At 39.8% G+C, this 24047-nt stretch overlaps 1 non-coding gene across 1 annotated transcript; it reads left to right on the forward strand.

The window, feature by feature from the left end:
* The first annotated feature begins 712 nt into the window (after nucleotides 1-712).
* LOC127088677 (small nucleolar RNA R71) lies at nucleotides 713-819 on the forward strand. The gene has a single exon (XR_007790503.1). It is a non-coding gene; the product is annotated as a small nucleolar RNA R71 (small nucleolar RNA).
* The last annotated feature ends 23228 nt before the right edge of the window (nucleotides 820-24047 follow it).

Genomic DNA, 24047 nt, shown 5'->3' on the forward strand with positions numbered 1-24047 from the left:
GGGTTCACTCAATCTAGGGTTTGGTGGCTCATCATAAGCGTTCCCACTTTGTAGGGTAATGGCATTGGCTTGTCCTCTCGGATTTTGTTGAGGTTGTCCAGGGAATTGTCCTCCAGGTGTAGTCTGAGGGGCTTGGTTTAAAGCTACCTGAGAGATATGGGTTTCAAGCATTTTGGTATGAGTAACTATTTGGTCAACCTTGGTTCCTAACTGAGTAATTAATTCGTTAACATGAATGTTTTGGTTCATGAACTCCTTGTTTTGTTGGGTTTGAGCGGTGATAAAAAATTTCCATAATTTTCTCAAAGCTTGGCTTTGGTGGCACAGGTTGCATAGGTTGATTTGATCTAGGGGCTTGATAACTAGGTCTCGGAGGTGCGTTATTTTGGATTGGGTTGTTGTTTTTATAGGAGAAGTTCGGGTGATTCCTCCATCTAGGGTTATAGGTATTCGAATATGGGTTAATGCGTCCATTTTAGCTTGCATCATGTCTATAGAGCTTAGTTCATGCTCTCCTCCTTGGGCTTCCTTCTTCTCAACTGTCGCTCGTTCGACTCCCCGTGATTGATGGTTTTGAGCCATATCTTCAATGAGGGCACTAGCTTCAGGATAAGGTTTGTTCATCAAAGCACCGCCTGCGGCAGCGTCGATGGTCATCTTTGTGTTGTAATGAAGTCCATTATAGAAGGTTTGAATGATTAACCAATTTTCTAAACCATGATGTGGGCATGCTCGTAACAACTCTTTATATCTCTCCCAAGCTTCGAACAACAATTCTCCTTGGTTTTGGGTAAATCTAGTTATTTGGTTTTGAAGAACGGCGGTCTTACTCGAGGGAAAATATCTAGCAAGAAAAACTCTTCTAAGGTTATCCCAAGTCGTAATGGAATTGGGTGGAAGGGAATCTAACCATGATAGGGCTTTATCTCTGAGGGAAAAAGGGAATAATCTTAAACGTATTGCCTCAGGAGAAGCTCCATTGGTTTTAAAAGTATCTGCTAATTGAAGAAATATTTTTAAATGTTGGTTTGGGTTCTCAGTAGTGAGACCCGCGAATTGTCTCTGTTGCACTAGTTGCAACAGGGATGGTTTAAGTTCAAAATTATTGGCTGGGATAGTTGGGTTTACTATACTAGAACTAGGTTCTTCATTAGATGGTTGAGCGAAATCTTTAAGAGGTCTTTGGTTTTGATCTTCGGCCATAGCTCTCTTAATTCTATGAAGGAATAAACGTGCGCGAGCGTAACGTTCAGGTTCCGCCAGAGGGTATACTAAGCTTAAACTTCCGGTACTACGAGTTCTTCACATCGACCGGTGGGAAATAACCTAAGTCTAAATGATATAACGACAGGAAAATGAAATTTGACGAAATTGGTCCCCGGCAACGGCGCCAAAAACTTGATGCGTGTGTTTCGCAAGTATACGAACACGTCAGAGTAATATAAAAGATTATCGAATCCACAGAGACCAAGTGTCAATCTATCATTATCTGTTGTTATGGTGTTTATCAAAGGCAATCAAAATAGGTATTTTTGTAGTGTGCAATGAAAAGTAAAATGTTGAATAAAGATTAATTAATAAAGACAGGGTCGAATGTAATTCACGTAATTAATTGATAATCCAAGTACTTGCTAATAGAGCTACTTATGGGCAGTGTTTCCTACTTTGAAAAGAACTAATTTAACAGGAACTGTCGCTTTCGCATATTCAGAACCAAGTTGTACTCCCTAATCAAACCCTGTTATTGTCACTTATAAAAAGGCGCGCATTGCGTTAGAGTAGTAAACCTATTTTTAAGAAATATAGTATCTTGACTAACTTGAAAAGTATTATAACCTGGATTTCTTAACCAAAATAGGTTCTTACGAACCAAACTCTAAACTTATAAATGCGTCAGAAAATAGTTTTAAAATCTCTTTTCTTCTTAATGTTAAAATCTCCTAATGAACTAAACAAAGCGCTTTCGCTGTTTTTGAAATAGTTAAAAACAATTAAGTTTAAAAAGACGTTGGACGGCTTTCGATATTACCCAACGAAATTGAAGTGCGGGAAAACTTAATTTGAAAGTTAAAATAGCCCTTAAGTGTTTCTACGAACAATTGTACGGATTATCGGTTCAATTATGATCCTTACATTCTAACCTTATAAATTTAGCTAGACATGGTAAAGTAAAAGTGCATTAAAATAAATAAAAGTAGTGCGAGTGCAGAAAGTAAATAAGTTAAAGCGAATGCGAGGAAATAAATAAAAGTAAAGCGAGTGCGAGGAAATAAATAAAGTAAAGCGAGTGCGAGAAATAAATAAAGTAAAAGCGAGTGCGGGAAATAAATAAAAGTAAAGCGAGTGCGAGAAATAAATAAAGTAAAGCGAGTGCGAGAAATAAATAAAGTAAAAGCGAGTGCGGGAAATAAATAAAGTAAAAGCGAGTGCGGGAAATAAATAAAGTAAAGGCGAGTAATAAAAACCTGCTCCAATCGGAGGGCTGAGTAAATTGCAATGCGGAAAAGAAAATGGCGGCAGGATTAACTTCCTTCCAAAGTGCTCCAAACTCGATTACAGACTCTATCACAGACTTGTTTACACAATTGTGGTAACACTCCAATGCGAAGCGATTACCACTATAAAATACTGAATATATGCCTAAGTGAAACAAAGTTGCTTCTGAGTTTGCCTCTGTTCTAAGTTTGGATGATTGTAAAAGTGAATTCGCGTCTCTATTTATAAGCAAGTAAAAAGATGGAAATGACTTGGATGCCCTTCACTTGAAAATAGGAGGGAACCGTTTTTCCTCTTGTGGCGCCCGCCACAAGGCCATGGCGCCCGCCACAAGCACAATATGGGGCGCCTTAGTGGAAGTAGTGGGAAAACGTGGGAGTTGATGGAAGTTGAATTTGACACGTCATGGCTTGGTCTGTGGCGCCCGCCATTGGGTAGGCCATAAGCACAAAATGCTGAATTTTAGGGTTTTTAGCCCTTTTTCGCTCCTTTTCTCGATCGGAGCTCCGATTAAAGTAAAAACCTGAAAACAAAGGAAAACACAGTAATAACACAACAAAATGACAATAAAACAACTAGAATGCATGTGAAATCGGAGTCGAAAATACGTAAATTTTAGTGTGATCAGGGCCTTATATTTTACCTTTCAATCTGTCGACCCTATAGGATTACGTAAATAATCGACTAGCGATTTACACCAATCACTTTCTCCCTCATCGTCGACGGTCATAATTTCAAAATGGTATTTATCTACAGCTCCCAACTTTATAATCGACAAATCTGATGGTGATAACAATGTCGCTCATACCTTCTCTCTCACTTGGACCTCTTCTTCATCTTGGTCTTTCGACGCTTTGTACCCTGAGGCTTTCTGCACCAAATCGTTTGCTCTCTGGTTCTCTTTCTGTGGTATGTGCTGGAGGCTTACTTGCTCAAACCTCTTGAGTAATCTAATGGTAACCACAAAATATATGATTAAATTTTCTTTGACACACCTGTATTCTTTTGATACCTGCTTATTACTAGATCAAAATCTCCCATAATTTCGACATTCCTTGCCCCCAATTCTAGCAGAAGTTCAAGTCCTGTAATCAACGATTCATATTCTGCTTCATTGTTTGTGCATACTCCTTCAATTCTGTATTTGAACTCTGCTGGAATTCCATCTGGAGAAATTATGACTCCTCCTATCCCCGATCCATGCTTATGCCTTGAACCATCGAAGTATAATCTCCATGGCACTATGTCTACGTAATTTTGCGCCATTTCGACCATTGAATGGTCGACAAGGAAATCTGCCACTACTTGCCCTTTCATTGCTTTCAAAGGCACGTATGTCAGAGAGTACTCAGTTAACGCTAAATCCCATTTACCAATTCAACTATGCAAAATTGCTTTAGATAACATGTGCTTAATAATATCAAAGTGAGAAGACACATACACATCAACAGGCTTAATATATTGCTTTAGTTTCATACAAGAGAAATACAGGCATAAACATGGTTTTTCTATATCACTATACCTAGTTTCAGGATCATTAAGCATTCGACTAAGGTAATACACAGGTCTTTCGACACATTTTTCATCCTCTTGGACTAACATACTTCCTATAGTCGATTCTGAGGCTGCAATATACAACCTCATTGGCCTATTCCTAACAAGAGGGGCCAATACTGGAGGCTTAGTCAAATACTCTTTGATTTTGTCGAAAGCCTCTTGGTGCTCTTCTTGCCACTTAAAGTCCTCATTCTTCAGTCGAAGTAGTGGTGAAAAGGCTTTAGTTTTGCCACTTAAATTTGATATAAATCTTCTAAGAAAATTGATTTTGCCTAACAGGGATTGCAGTTCCTTTTTGGTCGACGGAGGCTTGACGTCCATAATGGATTTTATTTTGCTTTGGTTTACTTCGATACCTTTTTTATGCACCACAAAGCCAAGGAAATCACCCGCCTGCACACAAAAATCACACTTTAATGGATTCATTTTCAATTCACATTTCCTCATCCTTAAAAAGGCCTTTCGGAGATGTTCGACGTGAGTGAGTCAACCATTTGATTTTATCACAATATCATCAATGCATACTTGCATGAAATCTTCAATAAAATCATGGAACATTGAGTTCATTACCCTCTGATATGTTGCTCCGGCGTTTTTCAAGCCGAATGGTATGACAACCCACTCATACGTTCCCAAGGCTCCTGGGCATCGAAACGTCGTCTTCGGCACATCTTCTTTTGCAATAAAAATTTGGTTATATCCAGCATAACCATCTAACATACTTAAATATTCAAAACCAGCGGCCGAATCGACCAACATTTCCGCTACGGGCATGGCATACTCATCTTTGAGGGTAGCAGCATTTAGATCTCTAAAGTCAATACATACTCTTAAAGACCCATTTTTCTTAATTACTGGCACGATATTGGCCAACCATTCAACATACCTTGCAGTTTGTATAAACTTGCTTTTTAGGAGCCTTTCTACTTCCGCTTTTATCTTTGCCATGATCTCTGGTGCAAAACGCCTAGGCGTCTGCTTTACCGGCTTTCTTCTAGTTTTTATTGGCAGTTTTAGTTCGACCAAATCCATACTTAAACCAGGCATTTCGTTATAATCCCAAGCAAAACAATCTCTAAATTCTTTAAGTAAATATATTACCTCAGATTTTAACTCTTTGTCGATGTTAGCGCTGATGTATGTTGGCCTTTTGTCGCCATTTTTGCCAAGGTCGACTTCTTCTAAGGGGTCTTTTGGTCGCATTTTCTCTGGCGCCTTTGGGTCTTTTTCAAACCCTAAAGGTTCATCGTCATAAATACAGTCCAAATGCTGCATGTCGTCGTTTTCCTTAGCCAAAACTGGCTTATCTGGAGGCTCTGGCTCAATAGCCAAATTACCTTCTTTCTTTAACACATAGGCTCCGACAGCCATGTTTTCTTCAGCCTCTAGAGCCGATTTTATTTTATTCTCGGCAACGTATGCCAAAATCCTTTTTAGCGCTTCTAGCTCAGTCAACATCAGTGACATCTCCCCAGCCTGTCGGCCGAATACCTGTATAGGGTGGATCATCTAAATGTTCCACATCCCAAATGAAGCCATGAGTCTCGTGTAGAGTTAGAGAAACAAAAGCTTCACTCAGATTAGCATACACATCCTCAGCTGGAAAACAAGGAGAAATGTTGGCCAACTTTCTCTCAAATTCCTTCTTGCCGACATTGTTCACGTCAGCCATGAAGTATCCTTGGTCGGCTTCAATATTTTCGGCCACTCCATCTTCTCTCCAAATCACCAATCTTTGATGTGCTGAAGATGGTATGACTCCGACACCATGGAGCCATTCTCTGCCGAATAACAAGTTGTAACTTGGCTTGGCATCTATCACCATAAATAGTGTCGGTCTAGTTATTGAACCAACAATGATATTCACCATAATCACACCCATTGTGCTTTTCGTTTTGCCCCCGTAGTCAGACAAGACCACATTGTTGGATCTGATGTCGGTATCATACTTGCCAGTCTTCCTCAGAATATGGTGTGGCATGATGTTGATAGTGGCGCCACAATCTACCAAAACTTTGTTGATAGTTACGCCTTCCACTTTGGCCCTAATCAGCAATAGTTTCAAATGATTTTTCATAGTCATCGTGGGCCTTTCGAAAACTACTCCTTGGCTCTCAGCAGAACCATCGCTTAACACAAAATAGCATCTTGGCTGGTGTAAAGCCATTTCTTCAGCGTCGGCATCGTCTACTGACTCCTCCACCTCAGTCACACAATTATATTCTTGTGGTAGAATTGACACCACGTTGACTAAGATGTCCAGACTTGCTTCAGATTCTGAATTGAAGTCATCAGTAACTTCATCAGAACATTTGTCAGTTGGTCGACGGACATACTCCCTGATCCATTCTTTTGCTGCTGTGTCGACCTTCACAACAACCTTCTTTCTAGCATTCGCCCCACTGGCCATGCCTTTTCCAACTATTCCTCTAGCAACCTCTCTTTTGGCCTGCTTACGCCTCTAAAAGCATCTCCATTGAGTCCTCGACATGGGGTTCTTCCCCAAATAATTTTTAGAGACACGAGTCCTTTTCTCAGACTTTAACTCACGCCTGTAATTAATTGCTAGACCTCCTCTAGCAGTAGGAACCCCCTGTGGGGTTTCTTGTTTTTCCTGAGGCTTGACCCAAGTGCCTCTAGGGACACTTGTCGATGGTACGAAGCTCCTAGGCCTTGCCTGAGCACTTTCCACAACCTTCTTTTAGCCTCTTTCATTCTGGCGCTCTCTATTCAGCCCGTTTCTTTTGCTTTTGCCTAACTGTAGCTTCTGGAAATTTTCAACAGCTATTTTGTCGGTGACAACACCACATCTAGGGCACATGCAAACTTGTGAACCCTTATTCTTGCAGCGATACAGGAAATCTACCAAGTCTTCATCAACCCTTGGGTAAACTTCAACTATGTCGATATCTGGGCTTTCACCAGTTTGCTCCAACATGTCGGCCTCATCGTATTCGGTGATCTCGACCATGTTGATCTCGACTGGCTCTACGAATAGAGCTTCCTCCTAGTGGAGAGGGTCATCGTCGATCTTCATTCTGCGACCAACAAATTTCAGCCTGCCTTCTTAAATCGCTTTTTGAACCAGATCCCTAAAAAGGTAACAATTAGAGGTATTATCACCAAGATAATTATGATACTTACAAAATCCTCTTTTCTGTCTTTGTTCTAATGATGGTATTTTAGTACCAGGTGGCACCACCATTTGACCATCTTTGACTAACAGATCAAAAATTTCCTCACACTTTGTCACATCAAAAGTATAAGTTTTCGAAGGGAATTTTGGATTATTTTCGACAGGATTTTTTCCTTGCGCAGGAAGTAATGATCGACACTCATAGGCAGATCCTGGCTTTAACTCAGCCACGTCAATTTCTAATTCGGTCGATGAGGCATAATCAGCCTCATATATTGGATTTGTCGCGTCATAGTCGACAAACGCTACTTTTTCTTTCTTAGCCTTATTGTGTCTAACCTTTTCTAACCTTAGCCGTTCGAGATGTCGAACTCTGTCAGCCAATTGTGACATACTTTTCACAAAAGTTGGGTCTATTTTCTTCCTAATGGAATAATCTAACCCCCCAGCAGCCATCTGAACAAGTTCATATTCTGGTACTTGCGTAAAGCACCTGGCCTTTAATGATCTGAATCGATTCAGATAATCGTCGATGCTCTTAGCAAACCTTCTCTTGATACTAGACAATTCTGCCAAACTAATTTTGGAGTGTCCTTCGTAAAACTGTTCATGAAACTTCTTTTCTAATTTGGCCCACGAATCAATTGAACTTGGGGCCAAAGAAGTGAGCCATGTGAAGGCAGCCTTAGTCAGAGAGGAGGGAAAGTTTTTCACTCTCAAGCACTCATTATGAGCTAAATCTCCTGACTCTGTTAGATATCTGGAAACATAATCTATTGTTGACTCACCAGATTCTCCCCCAAACTTAGTGTACTTAGGCACTTTCATTCCCCTAGGTGCCTCGATTTGGAGAATAAATTCAGCCATCGGGGAGGCGTATAGTGACCTTTGCAATGTGACACCCATACCATTTCTAGCCATAATCCTTTCGACAATAGTTGTCAAATTATTTCTACTGCTAAGTCTTCTTGTCGATGTTGATCGACAATTTGATCAGCATCTTGGTGTCGGTTAACCAATACCATCTGGTTACGTCCTGCTACTCCCGATTCAACGCCTTGATTTTGTTGGGGTCTAAGGATTTATCCGTCGTGGACTGTCTCATCTTCTACTGCCCCTATCTCCATCTGAATAGGAACGGTTTGCCTAACCACTTGTGTCATCTGTCGAGCCGGTGCCCCCAGAAAATTACACAAGCGTGTCAATTGATTCGCCACCTGCCTATTTGTTTCAGCAGATTCCTGTATCACTGGATTAAAAACTGTACCCATTTGATTGGTTAACATATTCACCAACTCATGGTTACTATCATCCATTTGCTGCCTCAACACCGCTATTGAAGTGTTCGACAGCGACATGGTTCTGTTCTGAGTATTATTCCTAACATTGCCCCCTTGCGCTGATCCTTGCAAGGAGAGATTCGTGTTTTGAGCGTTGTCTGAAAACAATGTTGCACTTGATGTCGACTGATATCCTGGCATTAAGGAATACGACATTCCATAAAGAGGATTTGTGGTGCCAAAGCGAGGCACATAAGGTCTAAACGTCGTTATCGTTGATCCTAAACCCCCCGGTGGAGGTAAAGGAATTGATGCTCCAACCGCACCCGTAGTCGACATCGTTGAGGTTGCACTTGTCATCGGCGGCAAAGTGGCAACCTGTGAGATTATTGTTCCCGTAGTGGATAAAGTCCCTTGTGACACTTCATCTGTATTGGAATTTGACATTTTCAAAGTTTCTGGCTTACTATATAGTTTGCCACTTCTAAGTTTCATGCAATTTCGTAACTGCACTAGCACCGTCCCACTAGGCGTGCCATTTTGTTTACTGTGGAAATTGGTAAACAACCGCTGGTCCTCCCTAGGGCTTAAAACTAAGGGTTACTTGCAGGATCGACCAGTTGATCCTAAGACATGTGCTAGTACAAGTGTGGCTTATTCAATTCGACAAAACAACTTTGTAAGTAAGGACTCCTGGAAAAGTATTGAACAAGCGCAGGTTTTTTCCACACGAAAAGGTTTAAATGATGCTATAGCCTATGGGTGACTCGTGACCGACAGCACCACAACATTCAAAAGACGTACACGACGAACACACTTTTGGTGAACTCTATTATCGTAATAGAATCAGTGTCGACAACGTAGACGACAACGTAAAGTGATAACTCAAAAGTAAATGAAATTAAAATAAAATGTTCAACGGGAACAATTGAAAAGTAAGGAAGTTGCATTGAAATAAATGTGGTGATTCACGTACATAACAATCTTAAAAACTCTTGCTTCCTCGCGCTGGGAATGAGAAGTTTTTTTTACAAGTAATTTTAGTACTAGGTGAACACATCGAGCCCCTCGTGGGATATCCTATTTATACTAAACTAAAGAAACTGCCTACAGGCCAAAAACTCCTAAAAAATAGCAGACGTTGTGCCACACGATCTGCAAACTGCTCTATACACGTTCTGCGAACTGCTCCATATTCCGTCGCTTATTCTTCTTGTAACTGCTAGTCATTTTTAATTTCAAACTTCTCCCGCCTATGGGTTTAGGTCGACCCTGTCTTCTATGGGTTTGCCACAACTAGAAATTCCTTAAGTCCCAGTCTTCAGTTCAGTCGACATAATGGATTTTCGACCACCATGACTCTTCTGTCGGTTTCGTCTCTTAGTAACTTATGCTTTTTATCAACCCTTGCTTATCCTAGGCACATCTCCACCCCTTGATGGGGTATAAACCTTTAAATTCATAAGGCACTTTCATTGATTATGCCTTCAACCTGCCTTATAAATTTCTTGTGGTAACAGACCGACAAACAGATTCTTGGTTGTGACAAGGGAGACAATTATAAGAACTAGAGAAATTCATAAGTCTCTTGTAGTAGAAGAGTTTAATACTCCTTTAAGTTGAGATTTGTCTCAAGCGGTTGTGGTTGAAACATAACACTTAGATGTGGTATTCACAACTATGATCTAGCAGAGGATTTAGATGGCCATGACTTGTTAGGATGTCTAAAACCCGATGAAAGATACTTTATAAGTGACATGACAAAGTACCACATAGCACCGAGGTTTATAATGGTTACATTGAAAGATAAGGATGCTTGTAATCGGAGAACTATGCAACAAGTGTATAAGGCAAAATCGACATATTGGTATACTATTAGAGGTTCATACATGAAAATGAAACCAAGTTGACTTTATCTGTTGGATTTTCTTCTTCGAACATGAAAGGGAGAAAATTTTCACACGGGGTACTAGAGAAGCTAAAGGATTTATTCACATTAGAGATGTTGCTTCCCAAGGTCATTGTGATAGATAAAAAAACTTTCCCTGATGAATGTCATTGAAGTTATTTTCACATCATCATTCCATTACTTGTGTGTATTCCATGTTTCAAAAAATGTTGGCTTAAAGTGCAAGGAGTTTGTCGAGGCTAATTGGCAAGAACATGTGATAGATCTATGGAACAAAGTCATGTAATTATATAGGATGTTTGAGTTTGAGCAACATTTGCATTATTTTGAGGTATTATATGTTGATATCTCTTCCTTTGTTGAGTGTGTGCACCAAACATGGTTGACACCCTATAAAGAAAAGTTTGTTGTTGCATGGTGTAACACCCCGAAATTTGATTAATCAATTTAATAAGATTGTTAGTGTTTTTATTTAATTATTTAGTAAGTGATACACTTTTAATTAAATGTATTATGAGTTGCATGTGTATGTGGTATATGGTGGGGTGTAGTGAGAGTATTGGTGGGTTGGTAAAATGATTAGAATAATTTTAAGTAATTAGAATTAATAGTTGTTTTTAATTAATTAAAATAAATACAAATATAAGTTTTCGATGGAAAATAGAAACTAAGAAGAAATCAGGGAAGTGGTGAGAATTATAAGAGGAGTTAGGCCAAAGTGTAATTAGTAAAAGGTAAAATTAGGGGTTTAGATATAAAAAGGGATTAGTTGAGATTTTGAGGAAGAGTACGAAAAGTTACAGTTTTTGGAGAAAAAAGAGGCTAGGGCTTGAAGAGGGAAAATCTCAAACCACCAACCTTAATCAAATTCAAAATTTGCTACTAAGAACCTAAGGTAGGGGGAACTACTTCGTATATTAGTGTAATTGATGAAGGATAGTGAGGACTCCTTAATCCTCTAGGTTTTCTTCTATTTTCTCATTGTTGATTATGTGCGAATTATTGATTATGAATACATGTACATTCTATTATGATTGATGTTGTTGTGTGAAATTCGTGTGTTGATTTCATGTGAAACTATATGATTAAGTTCTGAAATTTGGTGTTCTTATGAGTTGGGTTACAATTGTTGAAAGTGATGATGGTTTTGAATCAAATCGATGTAATATAAGTTAATATGTGCCAAATTGTGTTTTAATATCGTATTAACATGTATGATTGAATTTCGTGCATTTGGGATCGATTGGGTATGAAATCAGAGCTTTGATAGGGCTCTAATGGTGGAATCACATTTTTTATTTTTACAGTTCTGGGTGACTTCACTTAGTGAGGATGAACGTTGCTTAGCAAGGAAGGCGCTCGCTTAGCGAGTTGTGGTAGAATGTGATATTTTATGGTTTTTGGTTCTCGTTTAGCGAGTTGAATCTCACTTAGCGAGCGTGACAGCACAAAGTTGCTTCTTTTGACTCAAATTGTCGATTTGTCTATGATTCTAGTGTGTGTAGGTTGGTCGTGTTTGTTAGACTATGGCACGGATCTAGAAGGGGGGTTGAATAGATCCCAATTAAAAACTTGAGTCGGCGCTACCAATTTAAAATTGGTTTTGAAAATTAGTTTTAAGTGCGGAAGCGGCCGAGGAAAAATTTAGTCTAAAACGAACCGTTATTGGAAAACCGGATATGCGTTAAGCTAATGGATTAGAGATAAAGTGAAATACGAATCACTACACTATTTTCACAATCAATGATATGTTTCACTTACTAGGAATCCTATTCCCAATGATCCAAATACCAAATCAAACTAGATACAAACTTAAGACAACTTTGGTTTAGGCAAATTATCAAACACTTGGTGTGCATAAACACTCCAAGTGATATTTGTGTTGAGTAAGTAGTTCAAATTGATCTAGTACAATATACTATTGTACTTAGGATTCAACAACAGTGTTTTAATCACTTACTCAATTAATATCAATGTTTGGTAAAATTGCTTAAACTAAAATCACTTAATTTTTAAGCTGAAAAACAATTATGCAGAAAATTAAAGAGACAGAGATTTGATGAGGCAGTTCCCCCGCCGTCCTCGCTTCGGGGTACGTCTGCCCTCAATTCTAAAATTAGAATTGAGATGATTTAATTAGATATCACCTGTAGAATTTAACCGTTTATACAAGGATGGCAAAGCAAGTAAACAACAGAACTCTCAATGTGTTGAATGCATCTTCCTATCCTTGTTCCTTGATTCAAGATGAATCAAGACCTTCGATCGTTGTTGCTAGACCTCCGATTCCAGCCCCTTTGTTAAAGAACCTTCCGTTCTTCAAACCCTCGGCCCGGCTGATCTCAACCACAACGAATCGAACCCGAATCATTCTCTTCAATATCACCGAATCCGCTACTAGACTGATGAAGACTTCCACTTCTCAATCACCTTCGCTCAGCTGAATATTGATGAAGCAATTCGTCCAAAAACCCCCAAACACAAACCGGTCTTGGAGGACAAAACCCTAACGGTTTTATTCAAGAAAGAACATGCCACAAGCTTCAACCCGAACCGAATTCTCCAATCTCAGCTTCGAACCTTATCACCTTTAACCGATCACGAAGCACATCAAAAATGGTTGTGTGTAGTTGATGTGTTGTGAGATGTTGAAGATGAAGATGATGAATCTTGGACACCTTTTTCACTCTTTCTTGTTTCCTTGAACACTTGAAATCAAATTGACAAATGTTAGTTGATAAAAGTGTTTTGACTTCTATTTATAGTAACTAGCAAACCAACCAAAAATAACAGCTTTTCAAACAGTGGAAAATACTCAGAAAACTGAGTTTACGCACGAGCGGTCGACCATAGGTAGGTGTGCGCTGACCCGTGGGAAATGCGCCGACCCCTATGGTCGACTCAAGGGTTTCATGCGCTGACCTGTGGCTAGCATCACTATGCCATGCGCCGACCTGTGGTCGACTCAAGGGTTTCATGCGCTGACCCGTGGCTAGCATCACTATGCCATACGCCGACCTGTGGTCGACTCAAGCAAGCATGCGCTGACCAGTCCCAATTGGTCTGAGTTATGCGCTGACCCGTGAGCTATGCGCCGACCCTTATGGTCGACTCAAGGCCTTTAAATCTGCATAAATTTGTATTTTGTGATTTTCATGCATTTCGTCATGATCACACTTGTCCACATATGTTTTTAAGATTTATAACAGATTTAGATAAGCATAGGAAAGGATATGATAGGTGATGTGTTGCATTTGTTTGTAGACGTGCATGGTGGTCATTTGTCATCATCGAAACTTGCGATCGTATGTTGTCTGACACTTTGCCTTTACATACTCCCCTTTTTTGATGATGGCAACCTGTGCAAAAACCAACGAGATAAACAACATGCAGTATGACACATTATGCACACTCCCCCTTTCTTTTGTAACCTAAGGCTAAAAAAAATTGACTGTTAGTCTGTTAGTTGTGGTGAACATTTTGGCTGCCTGCTTTTGTACACTTTCTCCCCCTTTGACAACATCAAAAAGAGACAAGGAAAGATTAGTCAACGTAACAAAAGATTCCACAGGAAATAACACAAACAGATAATAATATCACACCAATATCATTTCTGTGCGATAATCATTAATTAAAGGAAGAAACACGTTAAAATTACTGTTGCACAAACAGGCAAAACAAAAAAAAAACATGAATACATTCAAAACAACAAGCAACATGCAATGTGCATATGAAGGTATATGTCCTTATGGCGGTGTCCTGGATGGTAGCAGATGCCTGGGTTTCTGCTGGGGTCAGCCAGAGTTGATAGGTATTCTGCAACACCGCTCAGATGCTTGAGACTCCCGTCGACCGACCGATCCAAGTCTGCATACCGGTCATTCAAGCTTGTAGAGAGGGTGTCGAGCCGCTCATTTTGGGCTTGAATTTGACTGCTAATATGAGCATAGCGCTCATCCTGGGTTTGCATGAAGGATTGTTGAGCTAGCTGCATGTTTCGCATCATATCCAACAATTCTGAAGAGTTTGCGTGTTGTGGAGGAGACGGAGGAGATTCTTCATCGTCCTGGTGATACGGCTGGTAGAATTGACGTTGAGTTGACCAGCCCGTATGTTGCCATTCACCCCAGCCACCCCAGACGGGAACATCTTCTTCAGTTGAATGTGACTGCTGAACCCAAGCGGAGTCGGAGTAGTCGTGAGTGTCATCACGTGGAGGACTATTATCTCCACCTTGGTGATCAAAGGCCTGTCCTGCTGCCTCTTCTTCATATTCCTCTTCATCTTCTTCTTCTTCACTGTCATCACTATCATCATTTGCTGCAGCAGATGGAGGAAAATTCCCTCTATAAACAAACTTGTACATCCTTCGCTCATCACACCAAAAATATCCCATCATAGACAGAGTTTTTGGGCTGAACTCTTTATCTGATGAGATAGGGGTATACGGAAACGACGGGTGAATGACATTGGCTGCAGTGAGGACTTCTTGAATGAAGGATCCATAGGCTAGGGCCGTTCCTCGTCCGAAATCACATAGACTGAACATCCTACTGGCAATGTAGTAGGGCCAGTTGATTTTCAGCTTATTCTTCAGAATGTAAATGAGATGAACTTCAGCCTGTTCAACTCTGGAGAGACCACCCTTCTTTGGTCGCAGAATGCGTGAGACAATCATCTGAAGAATCCGTTCTCCGGTTTTCAGCTTGCCGGCAGTGACAGTTCGTGGGAACGAGTCACTGTTCACAATATGATCAGGATATGGTCGTTTCAGCATATCGTTCAACGCACTCCTAAACTCATAACCTTCTATTTGGTGAGAGTCGGTTACCTCAGCTAGAGGAGTTTCAGAATCATCCAATGTCACATCAAAATATTTGTTCCAAACGTTCGACTTAAGTGATACCTTTGTCATTCCGATCCTGGAGTAAAACTTGTGCCCGCGAAACTTATCATGAATGCCGGCATAGAACACTTGGACTAAATCTTCGTTGTATTTAGCGTTGCATCCCAAGAAGTTGATAAAGCCTTGATGTTGTAGCAGAGCCATGATTTCTACGAGGTGCATGCGTTCGGCGGTAAGCTTGTAGAACGCATGTTGTCGAACAACTCCTCTTTTGCTGATATCTTTGTTGAAGGATTCGACGCGAGTAGGTGGAACAAGGGACACAACGGAGATGGGTAGAGATGCGGCGGATGATTCTCGGGATCTCTTGCCGGTTGGTCTGCGAGATGTTGAAGCCATTTGAGCAGGTTTGAAATTTAGTGTGTGTGTGGGTAGAGAGTGATTTTTGCTAGAGAGAGGTTTTTCCCTATTTGTAGAGGAAAGGTTAGGGTTTTGGGAAGATGAAAGATCAAGGGACAATAAACACTAGGTAGATGCAGGTTACAAGGTAGTGGGTAGTTTGAAAGGTAATGGAATGTAAATGCACACTTAATGATGGTTTTTGAATGTAGATGCATGAGATGGTTTAAATTTTTCTGCAGAAAAACAAAATTTTTGAGCGACGCGTCGACCATACCTCTGCATGCGTCGACGCATACTGTTTGATTTTTGAGAAATCACAGAAAAATGTTAAGTGTGCGTCGACCATAGCCCTGTTACGGTCGACTCATACAGACAAAATTTCAGTTTTTCACTATTTTGCACATGTGATGACAAGTTTGATGCATAATTAAAAAGCCATACAGCAATAAACATCCAAAGAGATACATCATGCATATATATACAATATCATTATGTGGTATAGCTATGCTAATCATGAAACTTTGCAGAAAGAGAGAGAGAGAGGAACAATATCACCTCGATGCCAGAGTGACTTGGTGAACACTAAACTTGTGCTTGCAACAACATCAACTTGTTAGAAGTACAAGATTATAGTCTTAAGTGGAATAAGGTAAAACAGTAGATTATAGTGCCCGTTCCAAAATATCGAGAATACCAAGTTCTCGGTGGATATGAAAGAAAGGTTCAGTGGCTAGCGGCTTTGTGAAGATGTCCGCTAGTTGATTTTCAGTATTAACATGTTCAAACACAATGTCACCTTTCTCTACATGATCCCTAAGAAAGTGGTGTCGAATTTTGATATGTTTGGTGTGAGAATGCAGCACGGGATTCTTGGTAAGATTGATGGCACTGGTATTGTCACAAAAAATGGGAATACGTTCAAGTTTGAGATTAAAATCCAATAGTTGTTGCTTAATCCATAAGATTTGAGCACAACAACTACCGGCGGCAACGTATTCCGCTTCGGCAGTTGACAAAGCAACTGAAACCTGTTTCTTGCTATGCCAACTGACCAAAGAGTTTGAAAATAAGTGACAGGTGCCACTGGTGCTTTTCCTATCCGATTTGTAACCGGCAAAATCGGAATCGGAGAAGCCTACCAATGAACAATCATTACCTTTGGAATACCATAGTCCATACTTCGGAGTACCGGATAGGTATCGAAGTATTCGTTTGACCGCTTTTAAATGGGATTCCTTAGGACATGATTGATATCTTGCGCACATGCATACGCTAAACATAATATCGGGACGAGAAGCAGTAAGATAAAGGAGTGAACCAATCATACCTCTATACCGTTTTACATCTACTTCCTTACCGTCTTCATCTTTGTTCAGGTTTGTACAAGTAGGCATGGGGGTGTCTATGGCCTTAGCTTTTGCCATGTCAAATATCTTGATAAGGTCCAAACAATACTTTGTCTGGCTCACGAAGGTTCCCTCTTTGAGCTATTTAATTTGCAGACCGAGAAAGTATGTGAGCTCCCCCATCATACTCATCTCGAATTCGCCCTGCATAAGGTCTGAAAACTCTCTCACAAGATTCATGTTAGTAGACCCAAATATGATATCATCTACATAAATTTGCACTAATATCAAGTGCTTTCCTTGACGTTTAATGAAGAGGGTTGTGTCAACCTTTCCTCTTGAGTAACCTTGATCGAGTAAGAATTTGCTTAGTCTCTCATACCAAGCTCTAGGAGCTTGTTTGAGGCCATACAAAGCCCTTTTCAGTTTATAAACATGATCAGGATACTCATGGGATTCGAAACCCGGAGGTTGTGCAACGTAAACCTCTTCATTTATGTGACCGTTAAGGAACTCACTCTTAACATCCATTTGGAATAATTTAAAGTCTTTCGCACAAGCGAAAGCAAGGAGAAGGCGTATAGCCTCGAGTCGGGCAACCGACGCATAAGTTTCCTCATAGTCGATGCCTTCCTCTTGGTTATACCCTTGCACGACTAGACGCGCCTTATTACGGGTTATTACCCCGTTTTCGTCCAGCTTGTTCCTAAACACCCATCGGGTGCCGATTACTCGATGATCTCGCGGAGGAGGGACAAGGTCCCAAACCTCATTTCTGCTGAACTGATTAAGTTCCTCCTACATTGACAAAAACCAGTGTTCATCGAGTAGGGCTTCTTTAGGGTTTTTAGGTTCCATTTGCGAAACGAAAGCGAAGTGATAACAAAAATTACTTAGCTTAGATCGAGTTGTAACACCCTTTGAGATATCTCCGAGAATGTTGTCGATTGGATGGTCTTTGGAAGACTTCCAAGCTTGAGAGAGATCATCGTTTGAAGGCGGATGAACTACCTCGGTTTCCTCATGGTGTACATCTTTGTCCTCCTCAATTTTGACTATGTCGAGTTGATCAATCCCCGGCTCGCCACCTTTGAGTATGTCTTCGGTAGATGTACCTGCACCATGAAAAACACTACCCTTTCCGACGTTTCTCGGATTGGATTCATCAAAAGTGACATGTACAGACTCTTCTACAGTAAGTAATCGTTTGTTGTATATTCTATATGCTTTGCTAGATTGAGAGTATCCGAGGAAGATACCTTCGTCGGCCTTGGAATCGAATTTTCCTAAGTTTTCCTTTCCATTATTCAGTACGAAACATTTGCAACCAAAAACATGTAGGTGAGAAACATTTGGCTTTCGCCCTTTTAAAAGCTCATATGGTGTTTTATTTAGAATGGGGCGAATGAGCACCCTATTCAGAACATAACAAGCCGTACTAATGGCGTCGGCCCAAAAATATTTCGGTAAGCCACTCTCGTTGATCATTGTTCTTCCCAATTCTTCCAAAATTCGATTTTTACGCTCCACAACCCCATTTTGTTGAGGAGTACGTGGAGCGGAGAAGTTATGATCAATACCATGGTTATCGCAATATTCTTCAAATAAGTGATTTTCGAACTCACCCCCATGCTCGCTTCTAATTGCAACAATGTTCGTATTTAGTTTATTTTGGGAAAGCTTAGCAAATCTTTCAAAGGCGGCGAACGTATCGCTCTTGCTTACTAAGAAAATAGTCCAACAAAATCGAGAAAAGTCGTCCACTATTACGAAACCGTAATAGTTTCCTCCTAGACTTTTAATCCTAGATGGCCCAAATAAATCCATATGAAGAAGCTCGAGAGGTCTCGTTGTTGAAACGATATTTTTGGATTTAAATGAGATCCTCGTTTGCTTCCCCTTTTGACAAGCATCACAAAGGTGATCCTTAGTGAACTTAATTTTGGGGAGACCTAGGACTAGATCTTTTGAGACTACTTTGTTTAGTAAGTCAAAGTTAACATGTGCTAAACGCCTATGCCATAACCATGAATCTTCACTCATTGTTACAAGGCATTTGTCACTTGTTAACGATACTTCATTTAAGTCAAGCGTATAGACATTGTTCACACGCAGGCCATTAAACATACTCTTCTTATCATCATTATGTACAATTTTGCAACAATCTTTTGAAAACGATACATTGTATCCTTTGTCAAATAATTGACTGATGCTAAGTAGATTGTGTTTAAGACCTTCGACAAGCAATACATCAGAAATAGTAGTGGAAGAAGGGTTACCTACACTACCTTTACCAAGTATTGCTCCACGGTTGTTGTCACCATAAGTTACATATCCCTTCTTCTTAGCCACGAAGTCAATGAAGAGTGATATGTCTCCTGACATATGCCTTGAGCATCCATTGTCGAGAACCCATCTTCTCTCGGTAGTCTCGAGGCATTGTACCTGTTTCTTCTTGTTCTTTTGATGAGCAGATAAACATAGGTTTGCATTCTCATCTTCATCACTAGAACTATCATCATCGGAGGAGTCGATATCGCTTTCCCAAGCTATGTATGCTCTCCTTGGCTTTGATGATTTCTTGTGTGATTTGTATGATTCCTTTTCCTTTGTCTTCTTGTTCATCGGACAGTCTGGTTTGTAATGACCCGGCTTTCCACAAGTATAGCACGACCCTCTAGTCATTTTACCTTTTGAGTCATCATTTTTAGAGTACCTAGATTGTTTCCGGAAGTTTACCAAGTTCTTCTCGGAGTGTTGGATGCCGTTCTTTCTCACGTAACAATTGTAGCGTTTAACGAACAGCCCCATATCTTCACTCTTGTCCTCTTCTTCTTCGTCGCTCGATGAATAATCACTTTGCTCTTTTGCTTGAGACTTTGAGGAGGAAGTCTTTAGAGCTATTGATTTCTTTTCACTCACCTTTGCTTTGTCCTTCTTTTCTTTCTTTTCGTGTTGTTATAGGCTCAAGAGTACTTGTTCGTGCTCTTGTAGTTTGCCAAATAATGTTGTCAAGTCTAATGTGGTAAGATCATTTGCTTCTTTGATGGCGGTCACTTTCGGCTGCCATTCCCTGTTAAGACATCTCAAGATCTTATTAGTAGCAACATCATTGGAAACAGGCCTACCAAGTGAGTGTAATCGATTGATGAGATGAATGAATCTCTTTTGCATGTCAGCAATGGTTTCCCCTTGCTCCATGAAAAAGAGATCAAAATCTTGTGTTAGTGTGTTGATTCTTGCCAACTTGACATCGTTCGTCCCCTCATGGGCAATTTGAAGTGAATCCCACATGGCCTTAGCAGTAGGACAATGGGATACACGATAGTATTCGTCTACACCTAATGAGGAGATTAGGATATTTTTGGCTTTCCAATCATAGTTGTATTTCTTTTCATCATCATCGGTCCATTGTGCTTCGGGCTTAGGCACTAATTCATTATTCTCATTGGTCATGGTTATTTGAATTGGACCATTGAGAATAACGTTCCATATTTTTCTATCTATGGAATTTATGTGCACCCGCATACAGTCTTTCCAATAACTATAATTTTCACCATTGAAAACGGGAGCTCTATTATAAGCCCCTTTAGGTTCGTTAGCCATTTTCTATCAAAGTTATATTTTAAAGCACGGAGTGAACCAGAGCTCTGATACCACTTGTTAGACTATGGCACGGATTTAGAAGGGGGGGTTGAATAGATCCCAATTAAAAACTTGAGTCGGCACTACCAATTTAAAATTGGTTTTGAAAATTAGTTTTAAGTGCGGAAGCGGCCGAGGAAAAATTTAGTCTAAAACGAACCGTTATTGGAAAACCGGATATGCGTTAAGCTAATGGATTAGAGATAAAGTGAAATACGAATCACTACACTATTTTCACAATCAATGATATGTTTCACTTACTAGGAATCCTAGTCCCAATGATCCAAATACCAAATCAAACTAGATGCAAACTTAAGACAACTTTGGTTTAGGCAAATTATCAAACACTTGGTGTGCATAAACACTCCAAGTGATATTTGTGTTGAGTAAGTAGTTCAAATTGATCTAGTACAATATACTATTATACTTAGGATTCAACAACAGTGTTTTAATCACTTACTCAATTAATATCAATGTTTGGTAAAATTGCTTAAACTAAAATCACTTAATTTTTAAGCTGAAAAACAATTATGTAGAAAATTAAAGAGACAGAGATTTGATGAGGCAGTTCCCCCGCCGTCCTCGCTTCGGGGTACGTCTGCCCTCAATTCTAAAATTAGAATTGAGATGATTTAATTAGATATCACCTGTAGAATTTAACCGTTTATACAAGGATTGCAAAGCAAGTAAACAACAGAACTCTTAATGTGTTGAATGCAGCTTCCTATCCTTGTTCCTTGATTCAAGATGAATCAAGACCTTCGATCGTTGTTGCTAGACCTCTGATTCCAGCCCCTTTGTTGAAGAACCTTCCGTTCTTCAAACCCTCGGCCCGGCTGATCTCAACCACAACGAATCGAACCCGAATCCTTCTCTTCAATATCACCGAATCCGCTACTAGACTGATGAAGACTTCCTCTTCTCAATCACCTTCGCTCAGCTGAATATTGATGAAGCAATTCGTCCAAAAACCCCCAAACACAAACCGGTCTTGGAGGACAAAACCCTAACAGTTTTATTCAAGAAAGAACCTACCACAAGCTTCAACCCGAACCGGATTCTCCAATCTCAGCTTCGAACCTTATCACCTTTAACCGATCACGAAGCACATCAAAAATGGTTGTGTGTAATTGATGTGTTGTGAGATGTTGAAGATGAAGATGATGAATCTTGGACACCTTTTTCACTCTTTCTTGTTTCCTTGAACACTTGAAATCAAATTGACAAATGTTAGTTGATAAAAGTGTTTTGACTTCTATTTATAGTAACTAGCAAACCAACCAAAAATAACAGCTTTTCAAACAGTGGAAAATACTCAGAAAACTGAGTTTACGCACGAGCGGTCGACCATAGGTAGGTGTGCGCTGACCCGTGGGAAATGCGCCGACCCCTATGGTCGACTCAAGGGTTTCATGCACTGACCCGTGGCTAGCATCACTATGCCATGCGCCGACCTGTGGTCGACTCAAGCAAGCATGCGCTGACCAGTCCCAATTGGTCTGAGTTATGCGCTGACCCGTGAGCTATGCGCCGACCCTTATGGTCGACTCAAGGCCTTTAAATATGCAAAAATTTGTATTTTGTGATTTTCATGCATTTCGTCATGATCACACTTTGTCCACATATGTTTTTAAGATTTATAACAGATTTAGATAAGCATAGGAAAGGATATGATAGGTGATGTGTTGCATTTGTTTGTAGACGTGCATGGTGGTCATTTGTCATCATCGAAACTTGCGATCGTATGTTGTCTGACACATTGCCTTTACAGTGTTTAATGAAATGAATTGATATGATTGAGTGCTATGTGGATGTTTATTCAATGTGTACATATATGTTGTGAAATGCAAGTATAATTATGAGAATTATTGGGCATATTTGTTGATGATTGTTGAGATGTGTAGTTCGGAGTGATAACCGTTATTAATGCATTTAAATGCATGGTTGTTTACAATCAGATATGGGGTTGTAAGCATTGTTGTATTGTTGTTGTTGCATTGCTTTATATTGACACACATCATCGTGTCATGTCGTTGAAATGAGCATGTATGCTAGTTGAAAAGGGGGACTAATGGCTTATCCTAAGCTCAGAAGGGGGGCTTGGAGCTCAGAAGGGGAGCTCATGGGTTCAGAAGGGGGGACCAGATTTTTTAGAGAGCCAAATATTGAGTTGAAACCATATGCATAGTGTCACGTTGTTTCATGAGTTGCATGGAATATATGTTTATATTATTGTGGAATATGTGTGAGATTGTGATGACATTAATTGTGTATTTGATGTATAATATGTTGTGTTTATCTACTCTTGCATTCTTTACGCCATTTTACATCGACGTTTATTTCTCACCCCATTTGCATTCTTTACACCTGAGTTAACTTCTGAAGATACTTAAGAATCTGAAGTTTCTGAAGATGAGTCAGAATCAAAAGAATATTCTGAAAGTGACTCTGAAGACGAGTCTGACTCTGAAGGTGAATTTGATTTTGATCCAGATTCTAATGATGATCCATAATATGGTGGTCAAGACTCTAGAGGAGGTCAAACTTCTGAAGATAGAGCTTCTGAAGGTGATCCAACTTCTAGAGGTGGTCAATCATCTGATATTGTTTCAGCATCTGAAGAAGATTCTAAACAAGTTCATAGGCCATAAAGAATCAGATAAATACCAAGGATATTTGCAGAGTTTGACATGTTACAAGATATTGAAGTAGACTTTGAGGGAGAAGTCATTCAGTGTGCCATGCTAGTAGACTCTGAACCAGTTAGTGTTGAATAAACACTCAAGAAGAAAGTGTGGCTAAAGGCCATGAAAGAGGAACTTGAGGCTATAGAAAGAAACAAAAGTCGGGAGTTGTCTGAGCTTCCAAAGGAGAAGAAAACCATCAATGTCATATGGGTTTTCAAGGTGAAACTGAAGCCAGATGGATCAATTGGAAAACATAAAGCAAGGTTAGTAGCAAGAGGATTTCTACAGAAACCTGGATTAGATTACTTTAAAGTGTTTGCGCCTGTTACTAGACATGAAACGATTAGATTGGTGATTGATATAGCTGCAAATAGAAATTGGCCTATGATGTATCTGGATGAGAAATCTGCATTTTTGAATGATCCATTATAAGAAGAGGTATATCTGTCACAACCTCCTGGATTTATGAAAAATAATCAGGAATGGATGGTGTACAGGTTACATAAAGCGTTGCATGGACTGAAACAAGCTCCTAGAGTTTGGAATATGAAAATTGATTCATTTTTTAAGCTCAAAGGATTCAAAAAGTGTGATATGGATTATGGCGTTTATGTTTAGCATACTTCTGAAGGGAATATGATTCTGGTGTGTCTTTATGTAGATGACATATTGTTGACAGAAAACTGTTCATATGAGATAATGAAGTTCAAGAAGGTGCTGGTGAATGAGTTTGAGATGACTGA

This window comes from Lathyrus oleraceus, chromosome 5, assembly GCF_024323335.1.
Source record: "Lathyrus oleraceus cultivar Zhongwan6 chromosome 5, CAAS_Psat_ZW6_1.0, whole genome shotgun sequence".
NCBI classification, from domain to species: Eukaryota; Viridiplantae; Streptophyta; class Magnoliopsida; order Fabales; family Fabaceae; genus Lathyrus; species Lathyrus oleraceus.